Source organism: Amblyraja radiata, chromosome 2 (genome assembly GCF_010909765.2).
Source record: "Amblyraja radiata isolate CabotCenter1 chromosome 2, sAmbRad1.1.pri, whole genome shotgun sequence".
Taxonomy (NCBI): Eukaryota; Metazoa; Chordata; class Chondrichthyes; order Rajiformes; family Rajidae; genus Amblyraja; species Amblyraja radiata.
In genome coordinates this window covers 96,100,421-96,111,029 of record NC_045957.1, presented here as the reverse complement: position 1 = coordinate 96,111,029, position 10,609 = coordinate 96,100,421, and positions in this window count along the sequence as shown.

Below are 10,609 nucleotides of genomic sequence, written 5' to 3'. Positions count from 1 at the left end.
CAAAGTTCTGTGAGTCTTACATATTCAGTACGAATTATTGGACAATTAAGTGGAAGATAAAGTGCTGTGAATATTCTCATTCTCAGAGCCTAGGATGCAATTGCAAAAGACACGGGTACAATGTTCGTAGCACAACTTCAGCTTGAGTGCACTGTCATTGTTTCTCATGTCATAGTGGCTTATCTATTTTGCAAAGCTATCTACTTTGCCCAGAGTGCTATTAAAAATGACAGAGTGCCCTAGAGATAGCAAATCCTGTGCATTTTTGCAAGCCTTCCTTCTCAGATCCAGCAAAATGCTGTGCCAATCCATCAGGAGTGTAATCCTAACAATCATTTACTGTGAGCTTTCCAGAATGTTTGCTAATGATTGTACAAAGATCAGATCCATTTACCACTAAGGTAGTGAAGCAGTCAGAGTCAAGACCTAGACTGATCAGTGACAGATTATTTTCATAGCATATTACTTTCAAGACTGCTTCCTACAAGATGAAACCTAACCAATTACCCTTGAAATATTTTAGGAATTGCCATAATCAAATGCATCCCAGCATAAATACTGCAGCTCCAATACTGGGCTCAAAGTTGGGTGTTTTGCAGTGTCCTGACTCCTGATTTCTCAAAGTCATTTAATCATCTACAAGTATCCCTACTTAGTCATACATCATCATGAAAAAATATCAGAAGGCAGTTCTCATGAAAAGATAGGCCATCGACTGACATCTATTATAAACCTACTGACTCCCACAGCTTTCTAGACTCCACATCTTCCCACCCTGCTAGCGACAAAGGCTCTATCGCCTACTCCCAATTCCAACGTCTACGCCGCATTTGCGCCTGAGATGAGTTGTTGCATACCAGGACATCTGGGACATCTGACTCTTTCGGGGACGGGGGTTCCCCTCTTCCATCATTGATGAAGACCTTGCAAGGTCTCTTCCGTATCCTGCAGTTCCGCTCTTGCCCCCCTACCCCCAGTCCTCGCCTTTCACCGTATCAGCCGACTCATACAACATATAATCCTCTGACATTTTCACCACCCCAACGGGATTCCACCAATTGCCACATCTTCCTATCTCCACCCCTTATCACTTTTCATAGAGATCGTTCCATCCGGAATTCCCAGGTTAACTCATCTCTTGCCATCCAAACCACCCCTCACCAGGAATTTTTCCCTGCAACCGCAGGAGATGCAACACCTGTCCCTATACCTCCTCCCTCACTTCACTTGCACCTCCTCCCACCCCATCTGTATCGTGGTTCCAGGTGTGGACTCCAATAGATCGGTGAGACTGAGCGCAGTCTCGGTGATCATTTTTCTGAACACTTCCGCTCAGTCTGCCCAAACCTACATCTCCCGGTTGCTAAACGCTTTAACTCCCCCTCCCATTCCTAAACTGACCTTTCCCTCCTGGGCCTCCTCCATTGTCAGAGTGAGGCCCAATGCAAATTGAAGGTTCAGCACCTCATATTTCATTTGGGCAGCTTACAACCCAGTGGTATGAATATTGACTTTTCTAACTTCAAGTAACTTGTGTTTTCCCTCTCCATCCCTCCCTCATTCTAGTTTGACAAGTCTGACTGTCTTCCTGATTAAATGTTATCTTTGTATGCTTCATTGTCACCTTCCCCTAGCTAGCAATAATCCATTCTACATTTTCCTTGAATTTCGTTCCCTTTGATGTCTCGTTTTCACACCTTACCCTTCCATATCTCTGTCTCTCCTTCTCTCCTGACAGTCTGAAGGGTCTCGACCGGAAATACCACCCATTCCCTCTATCCAGAGATGCTGCCTGTTCCACTGAGTTTTGTGTCTATCATTGAAAAGTTTATCCATTTGAAATGTGAACTCTGGTTTCTCTCTGCAGATGCTGTCTGACCTTTGAATATTCCCAGCCTTTTATTATTTTAGATGTAAATATATTGATATTCCATCACTATCACTGTATTAGAACTCCCTATCTGAAAGTTCGAATATGTTCACCCGGGGGCAGTTCAGAAAAGTGATTCACTTAGATGAAGCTTCTTAAATATCACTTTATTTTTCAACATGACCAATTATATTACTGGCCGTGTTTTAATAATATTCTAAATAACAGCGCGTGCTGTCTGCAATAAATAAAATTATAATTCATATTTTACAATTATATTTTTGCCATCACTGCACACAGCAGTTGAATTCCATTCTCCATCCATTAATGGCTGCAAAACAAATATTAACACTCCCTACCCATTAGCAGTGGAGGATCACATTCTCACCTATGAAGGAATAGTCAGTACTGGAACTAAATTGGGATAATGTGTTTAAGAAGAAACTGCAGATGCTGGAAAATCGAAGGTAGACAAATATGCTGGAGAAACTCAGCGGGTGAGGCAGCATCTATGGAGCGAAGGAAATAGTCAACGCTTCGGCCCAAAAAGTTGCCTTTTTCTTTCGTTCCATAGATGCTGCCTCTACCTTGGGATAATATGATAATTTCCCTTCAGTTTGACTCAAATCTACCACTGATGGGCTCCCAGTCAACCAAAGACCCACTCCCAATCCATGAACCAACATCACCCCTTCCTTCTCCCCTTTTTCTTCTGAGCTCGCCCACCCTTGTCACCCGCAAAACCCCTTCCATTACCCACTTCTCCCTCCTCTGACTCCAAACCTTGCCCGTGTTCCCACTGGGTCTTCAATATCCACATCTCCCAACCCCCTCCTCTCTGATGCTGAGTGGTCAGTCCACAGCAGAGAGCTTGCCTTTGTACCCCAACATCCACAGTTCAACCAGCTCCAGGCTTGTTGCAAAATCGAGATCTTCTTCCTTTGCCTCCACCACCATGCTTATTTATTTGGCAAGGAGTCCTCGTCTCCCACTGATGACCCCTTCTTGTGCCTCCAACACTCCCCTTCCTCTTACACATGGAACATTAGAAGAGTGCAGCACAGGCACAAGCCCCTCACCCAAAATGTGCTGAACACGATACCAAGTTAAATTAATCTCATCTGCCTGCATGTGATCCATATCCTTCCATTTCCTGCGTATCCGGGTGCGGTTGGACACCCACCCCCTGTGGGCTTTTACCCACTCAAGACCTTTTCATTTCCAATTGCTGTCACAATATCTCCACTCCCCTCGACTGTCTAATCTTCCCCTCCCTCCCTCCCTCCCTTCCCCTTCCCCCTCCCCCTCAATGCACAGCACACATTCACTTCACACCAACCACACCACAAGTAGAGTGATGGCATTGTGATCTGCTATAGTGACCGCAATCTTACAGATGCCAAATGACAGGTCTTGGATACGTCCTCATACCCGCTGTCCTCTCTACAGCCCCTAGTCAGTAGCTGGAATAAGTGTCGCAGGAAGCTACAGAAGCAAATACAATTACGACTTTCAAACTTTCAAAAAGATATTGGGACAGATATGTGGATAGGAAGGGTTTGAAGGATACGGGCCAAATGCAGGCAAATGGGACTAGCCCAGAATGCCAACATAGTCAGCATGGATAAACTGGGCTGAAAGACCTGTTTCCACTCTCTATGACTATGTTCAAGCTGTTGTGCCTCTTTTCTGATATGTGCCTTTATTTCAGAAAAGCAACGCAAACAGAGTGATGACTACCGCACTTTAAGCAAAATGGGCAGCAAATGACATGAGTAAACAGTAAGGGATCAAATGTCATGAAAGAAGAAGAATGAGTGAAGAATGAATTCACTTGTAAGGTCTGAATAATTAATAGCCAACTGAATCTTGCTGGCTGTGCTAAAAGTGCAGTTTTCACTGAGATCACCAAGTTTGATATAAATATATAAACAAGACGTTAATCACACTAAGATTGGGTATATTTAAAATTGTTACATGTTAAGAGAAACCTTGCTTCAGCCCAAAAATTCCAGTGTGACCAAGTAGGTGCAGAAGATAATCATCTCTGTAGTGCACTAAAGATAATCATCTCTGTAGTGCACTAAAGATCATACTGAAGACCCCCAGTTGAATGTTTCAGTAGCCCCAAACCTTCTGATGTTACTCAGAGGGTTTTGGAGATATTTATAGTCAAAAGTCTGCTGCTTGGGGTGGGTAGTTCCAGGGGACAGCAGGAAACTTAGGACAGGAAGGGAGAGCTTGTGGCAATAGGTCAAGGATTGAGTCCGGGGTCAGGTAGGGGAAGCAGATGCAATGATGAAAGGGGTGATCTTCCACAAAGGTTGTGGTGAGCTCACATGGTTGGACAATGGATGTCGTAGCTTCAGTGTGGGTGCAGCCATCAGCTAAGGATTTGACAGATTAGGCTGGGTTTAAGTACCATCAATGGCGGCAGAGTGGTGCAGCTGGATGGAGCTTCACACCCACACTGAGGCCACAACCCAGAGACCTGGGTTCGATCCTAACCTCAGGTGCTGTCTGTGTGGAGGTTGCATGTTCTCCCTGCATTGGTTTGTTCCAGGTGCTGTGATTTCCTCCCAAGGACCTGCTGTTTGTAGGTTAGAAACACAAAGTGCTGAAGTATCTCAGTGGGTCGGGCACCACCGCTGGAGCACATGGATTGGTGACATTTTGTGTTCGGGCTGTTTGTTAATTACTCTATTAATTACTCTTAGTGTGTAGGGAATGGATACATAAGTGGGTTAACATGGAACTAGTGTGATTGATAGTCAGTGTGGCCTCAAATGTGTAATATCTCCTGCACAACACCATATTACAGGAAACAGATTTGGAAATGCTGGACAGTATAAAGTGAATCTACTCAGTGTTAAGAATTTTTAACAGAATTATTTACGTGCCTGATATGGAGTGAGTTCATATTGGACTCTGGACCATTGCATGTGGCCTCTTATAGTGTACAGATATCTGCCTGCAGTGGTGCACTTGCTGACGCTAAAGCTGACAGATGTAATGATTAATCGTGAAAAGAGCAGGGTCTAAAGGTTGTCACCAGACTAGTCTCGGCTGCCCAAGACCAGTTTTCATGATGGTCACACCTTCTGAAATAGTTAGTACTTGATCAGTACAGGTGTCAGAGATTATGGGGAGAAGGCAGGAGAATGGGGTGGGAGAGATCGATCAGCCATGATAGAATGGCGGAGTAGACTTGATGGGCCGAATGGCCAAATTTAACTGTACTAATGAAGTACTAACTGCAATGTGGTGTTGTGCAGGAAACATGTTCCCGATGTTGGGGCCGCCCAGAACCAGGGGCCACAGTTTAAGAATAAGGGGTAAGCCATTTAGAACGGAGATCAGGAAACACTTTTTCACACAGGGAGTTGTGTCTGTGGAATTTGCCTCAGTGGAGGCGGGTTCTCTGGATACTTTCAAGAGAGAGCTAGATAGGGCTCTTGAAGATAGAGGAGTCAGGGGATATGGGGAGAAGGCAGGAATGGGGTACTGATTGTAGATGATCAGCCATGATCACATTGAATGGCGGTGCTGGCTTGAAGGGCCAAATGGCCTACTCCTGCACCTATTGTCTATTGTCAACTCCTCATCCTTATGACCTAGTTCCACTCCACATTTCCACATTTATTGTCTTACATTTACAGAGATGATGCCAGGACAGGAAGGCTTGAGTTATAAGGAGAGAAATGATAGGCTTGGGATTTCTTCTCTGGAGCTTACGAGGCTGAGGGTGGCCTTATATAGGTGTATAAAATCATGAGGGGCACGGATGAGGTGCACACAGATAGGATATACACAGATAAGGTACCCCTCGGGTGCTGTATGACTATGACATGAATATGAAAGTTTTAGATTTGAGCCAAACGTGAACCGGTGGAACTAGCGTAGATGGGGCGTCTTGATCAGCATAGACAAGTTGGGCCGAAGGGCCTGTTTCTGTGCTGTATAACTCTATTAGGCTGTGGGCTGAGGTGCTTTTTCGTTTAAGTTTGTGACCCAAATCACAGAACTACCTGAGTTTTTAACATATTGTGTAAAAATATTATATAAATCATACCTGAAACTGCACATATTTAAAAAATACGAGAAAATCCTCCAATTTTCCGAGTAGTAATTGTCCAATCAAAGCACGTTTGACATTGGTCAATTGGCGTCCGACCTCAATCACACGCTTTGTTTCATGGTCGCTAGGCAGCAAGCACTCTGGGATCATGGCTGCCTCCAAATTACATCAAAACAATAGCAAGGTTTCCAAGGAATAAAGGTAATGCTAACCTTGCTGATAATTTTGTTTTACAATTGATTTATCTTTATAAAGTTATGATGTGAACTGTTAAATAAAAATGATAAATAACAAATGTAGAGCTAGGGTTAGGATTAGGGTTAGGGTCAGACAGCCAGTCGGTCGGCCTGTCGGTCAGTTAGTCAGTAGGCCAGTGGATGCCGTGAAGGATCGGTCGGGCTGTTGGGCCGCGGGTGGGTGCTGAGAGTGGTCGGTCAGGCCGCCGGTGGGTGCTGCGAGTGGTCAGTTGGGCTGTCGGATGGCCAGTGTTGCAGTGAGCGAGTGGTAGGACTGATGAAGCTGGCGCTGTGGGGGTGCTGAAGGCAGCCCGGGAGGCGTGCAGGGCAGTGCTTCCCCCCACCATCATCACCATGATGATCCAGAAGGGCATGCTGGTCGAGGTGGAAACACTGAGCGGCCACACTTACGAAGCCCGCAGCCGGTCCCAAAGCGGCTCCAGTTCCGTGGGCAGCTCTGGAAGGGGGGGCGAGTTTGGGTTAGGGTTAGGCATTTTCCTGTCAGTGGAAGATGCCTTAGCCTTCCCCCAGCCTGGCACTGCTCCAGTCCCACTATGGCCGTGACCCCCCACTCTGCACACTGGCAGTCGGTGGGGTTCAGTAAACAGGGGAATCTACAGAACTGCCCTCACCCATTAATTAGGCGGGTTCAGGAGCCGGACCTCTGAGGCAGCCTCATTCAAAATACGCACAATTATATTCATTATATTATTTTTATATAATACTAGACTAAGTGGGACCTGTTGGGTCCCAGCATCACACGGGAGGGCAGGTCCCCCAACGCAATATTCCACCTCTCTACCAATTCCAATATTGGTGGCCAGTGGAGGGGGGGGAGCTTTCTGGAGCGCTAGTATGGGTGTTATGGGCTGAAGGGACAGGTTCCCAGAGGGCTAGTATGGACATTGTGGGCCGAATGGATTCTTGGGCTGGTGGCTCAGTCACTCAAGCTTGTTGTGCTGGCAGCTCACTCACTCACGGCTGGTGGGCTGGCAGTTGACTCACGGATATTCCTTGAAATTCCATTTCAAGCCGGGTGCAAGGCCACCAAATTCAAGTGCAGTTTCTTACCATTTCAAGCAGGGTGAAAGGCCACTAAAGACAGCGAGTCGTGACTTCTCCCTCCTCCATCTTGCAGAGACGGAGCCACGCCCACACTTCTGGGTATTATAGTCCCTCCCCCCTCCCACCAGAAGGGGCGTGGCCTTCATGGCGTGATCGACTGGAGAGAGAATCTCAACATTTTTTAAACACCAATAACTCTTTTATTTTTCATCGATGGGAAAAATCCTCGGCACCTGATGAGTGGAGGGGGACTGAGTAAGGTGGCCAAAAATCACAGCCGTCCGTGGTAGCTTTTTTTAAAAACTAAAATCAATATAAAGCACAAACAGGAAGTGGTCAAGATTAGACTTTTAATTATATAGAAGGCAAGGCAACTTTAATTAGACAAGGCAACGTTAATTAGGCAAGGCAACTAATTAGACAAGGCATCTTTAATTAGGCAAGGCAACTTTAGCATTGCCAAACCAAAGGCAACACAACTTTAGCATTTCCAAACCAAAGGCAACACAGCTTTAGCACTGACAGGTCAGTAAAACCACTCACAGTTTAGTAGACATGTGTTCAGTGTTATTTACAGTTCAGACTGAGAGACATGACCCTCTTGCTCCCCCCATCTTGCAGAGACTGACTGAGGCATTCAACACTTCCGGAAGGGGCGTGGCCTTCAGGAGAGAGAATCTCAACATTTTCTAAACACTAATAACTCTTTTATTTTTAATCGATGGGAAAAATAGTCCCCCTCCAGTCCTGCGCAACGGAGGGGGACTATGAGTAAGATGGCCAAAAATCACAGCTGTAAGTGGCAGCGTTTTTTTCTAAAATCAATATACAGAACAACAGGAAGTGGTCAAGATCAGACTTTTAGTAATAGAGATAACTATATATAATTATATATAATGTGGGACCGTATCCTATGTGGGACCTTATCAAATGCTTTCTGAAAATCCAGGTACACTACATCCACTGGCTCTCCCTTGTCCATTTTCCTATTTAGTTCCTCAAAAAATTCCAGAAGATTAGTCAAACATAATTTCCCCTTCGTAAATCCATGCTGACTCGGACCGATCCTGTTACTGCTATCCAAATGTGCGGCTATTTCATCTTTTATAATTGACTCCAGTATCTTCCCCACCACCGATGTCAGGCTAACTGGTCTATAAATCCCTGTTTTCTCTCTCCCGCCTTTCTTAAAAAGTGGGATAACATTAGCTACCCTCCAATCCACAGGAACTGATCCTGAGTCTATAGAAAATTGGAAAATTTTCACCAATGCATCCACAATTTCTAGAGCCACTTCCTTAAGTACCCTGGGATGCAGACCATCAGGCCCTGGGGATGTATCGGCCTTCAGTCCCATCAGTCTACCCAATACCATTACCTGCATAATGTGGATTTCCTTCAGTTCCTCCGTCACCTCAGATCCTCTGGCCACTACTATAGCAGGAAGATTGTTTGTGTCCTCCTTAGTGAAGACGGATCCAAAGTACCTGTTCAACTCATCTGCCATTTCCTTGTTCCCCATAATAAATTCACCTTTTTCGGTCTTCAAGGGTCCGACTTTGGTCTTAACTAATTTTTTCCTCTTCACATACCTAAAGAAGCTTTTACTATCCTGCTTTATATTCTTGTCTAGCTTACCTTCGTACCTCATCTTCTCTCCCCGTATTGTCTTTTTAGTTATCTACTGTTGCTCTTTAAACATTACCCAATCTTCTTGCTTCCCGCTCATCTTTGCTACGTTGTACTTCTTCCTTTTCATTTTTATACTGTCCCTGACGTCCCTTGTCAGCCACGGTCGCCCCTTACTCCTCTTGGAATCTTTCTTCCTCCTAGGAATGAACCGATCCTGCACCTTCTGTATTATTCCTAGAAATACCTGCCATTGTTGTTCCACTGTCATCCCTGCTAGGGTATCTTTCCAGTCAACTTTGGCCAGCTCCTCCCTCATGGCCCCATAGTCCCCTTTATTCAACTGCAACACTGACACCTCTGATCTACTCTTCTCCCTCTCCAATTGTAGATTAAACCTGACCATGTTATGGTCACTGCCTGCTAATGGCTCATTAACCTCGAGGTCCTTTATCAAATCCGGTTCACTACATAACACTAAATCCAGAATTGCCTTCTCCCTGGTAGGTTCCAATACAAGCTGCTCTAAGAATCCATCACAAAGGCACTCTACAAATTCCCTTTCTTGGTGTCCAGTAACAACCTGATTTCCCCAGTCTACCTGCATGTTGAAATCTCCCATAACAACCACGGCATTACCTTTGCTACATGCCAATTTTAACTCCTGATTCAACTTGCACCCTATGTCCAGGCTACTGTTTGGGGGCCTGTAGATAAGTCCTATTATGGTATTTTTACTCTTACAATTCCTTAGTTCTATCCATACTTACTCCACATCTCCTGTTTCAATGTCACCCCTTCCAAGGGACTGAAGCTACCCCACCCCCTCTGCCCACCTGCCTGTCTTTTCGATAGGAGGTATACCCTTGGATATTCAGTTCCCAGCCCTGGCCCTCTTGCAGCCATGACTCTGTGATTCCCACAACATCATACTTGCCAATTTCTAACTGAGCCTCAAGCTCGTCCACTTTATTTCTTATACTTCGCGCATTTATATACAACATTTTGACCTCCGTATTCACGTCCCCCCTCGCACCGCTCGCAATTGGCCCTGACCTTACTCTTTTATCCATTCTCAAACTTCCCTTCCCATTAATTCGAGAATCTTTTGTAATTTTTCCTGCAGCCACTTCCCCTTCAACTCCATCTTTATACTCCCAATTTGTCAATCCCTCCCCCCCACTATTTAGTTTAATCCCACACGTGTAGCCCTAGCAAACCTGCCTGCCGGAACGTTGGTTCCCCTACAGTTAAGGTGCAACCCATCCCTTTTGTACAGGTCACCCCTACCCCAGAAGAGATCCCAGTGGTCTATAAATCTAAATCCTTGCTCCCTGCTCCAGCCCCTCAGCCACACATTCAGATCCCCTATCTCCCTGTTCCTGTCCTCACAAGCACGAGGTACTGGAAGCAATCCAGAGATAAACACCCTAGTGTTTCAGTCTTCTTCCTAACTCTCTGAAGTCATGTTGGAGAACCTCCTTCCTCTTCTTCCCGATGTCGTCTGTGCCCACGTGCACAACTACTGCCGGCTGTTCACCTTCTCTCTCGAGGATGTTCTGAATTTGGCTCGTGACATCCTGAACCCTGGCACCAGGGAGGCAACAGACCATCCTCGCATCTCGTCTGCCGCCACAGAATCTCCAGTCCGCTCCTCGGACAATGGAGTCCCCCACCACTAGGGCTCTGCCCGCGCCGGTCGCCCATCTCTTGGATTGGAGCCTAGTCACG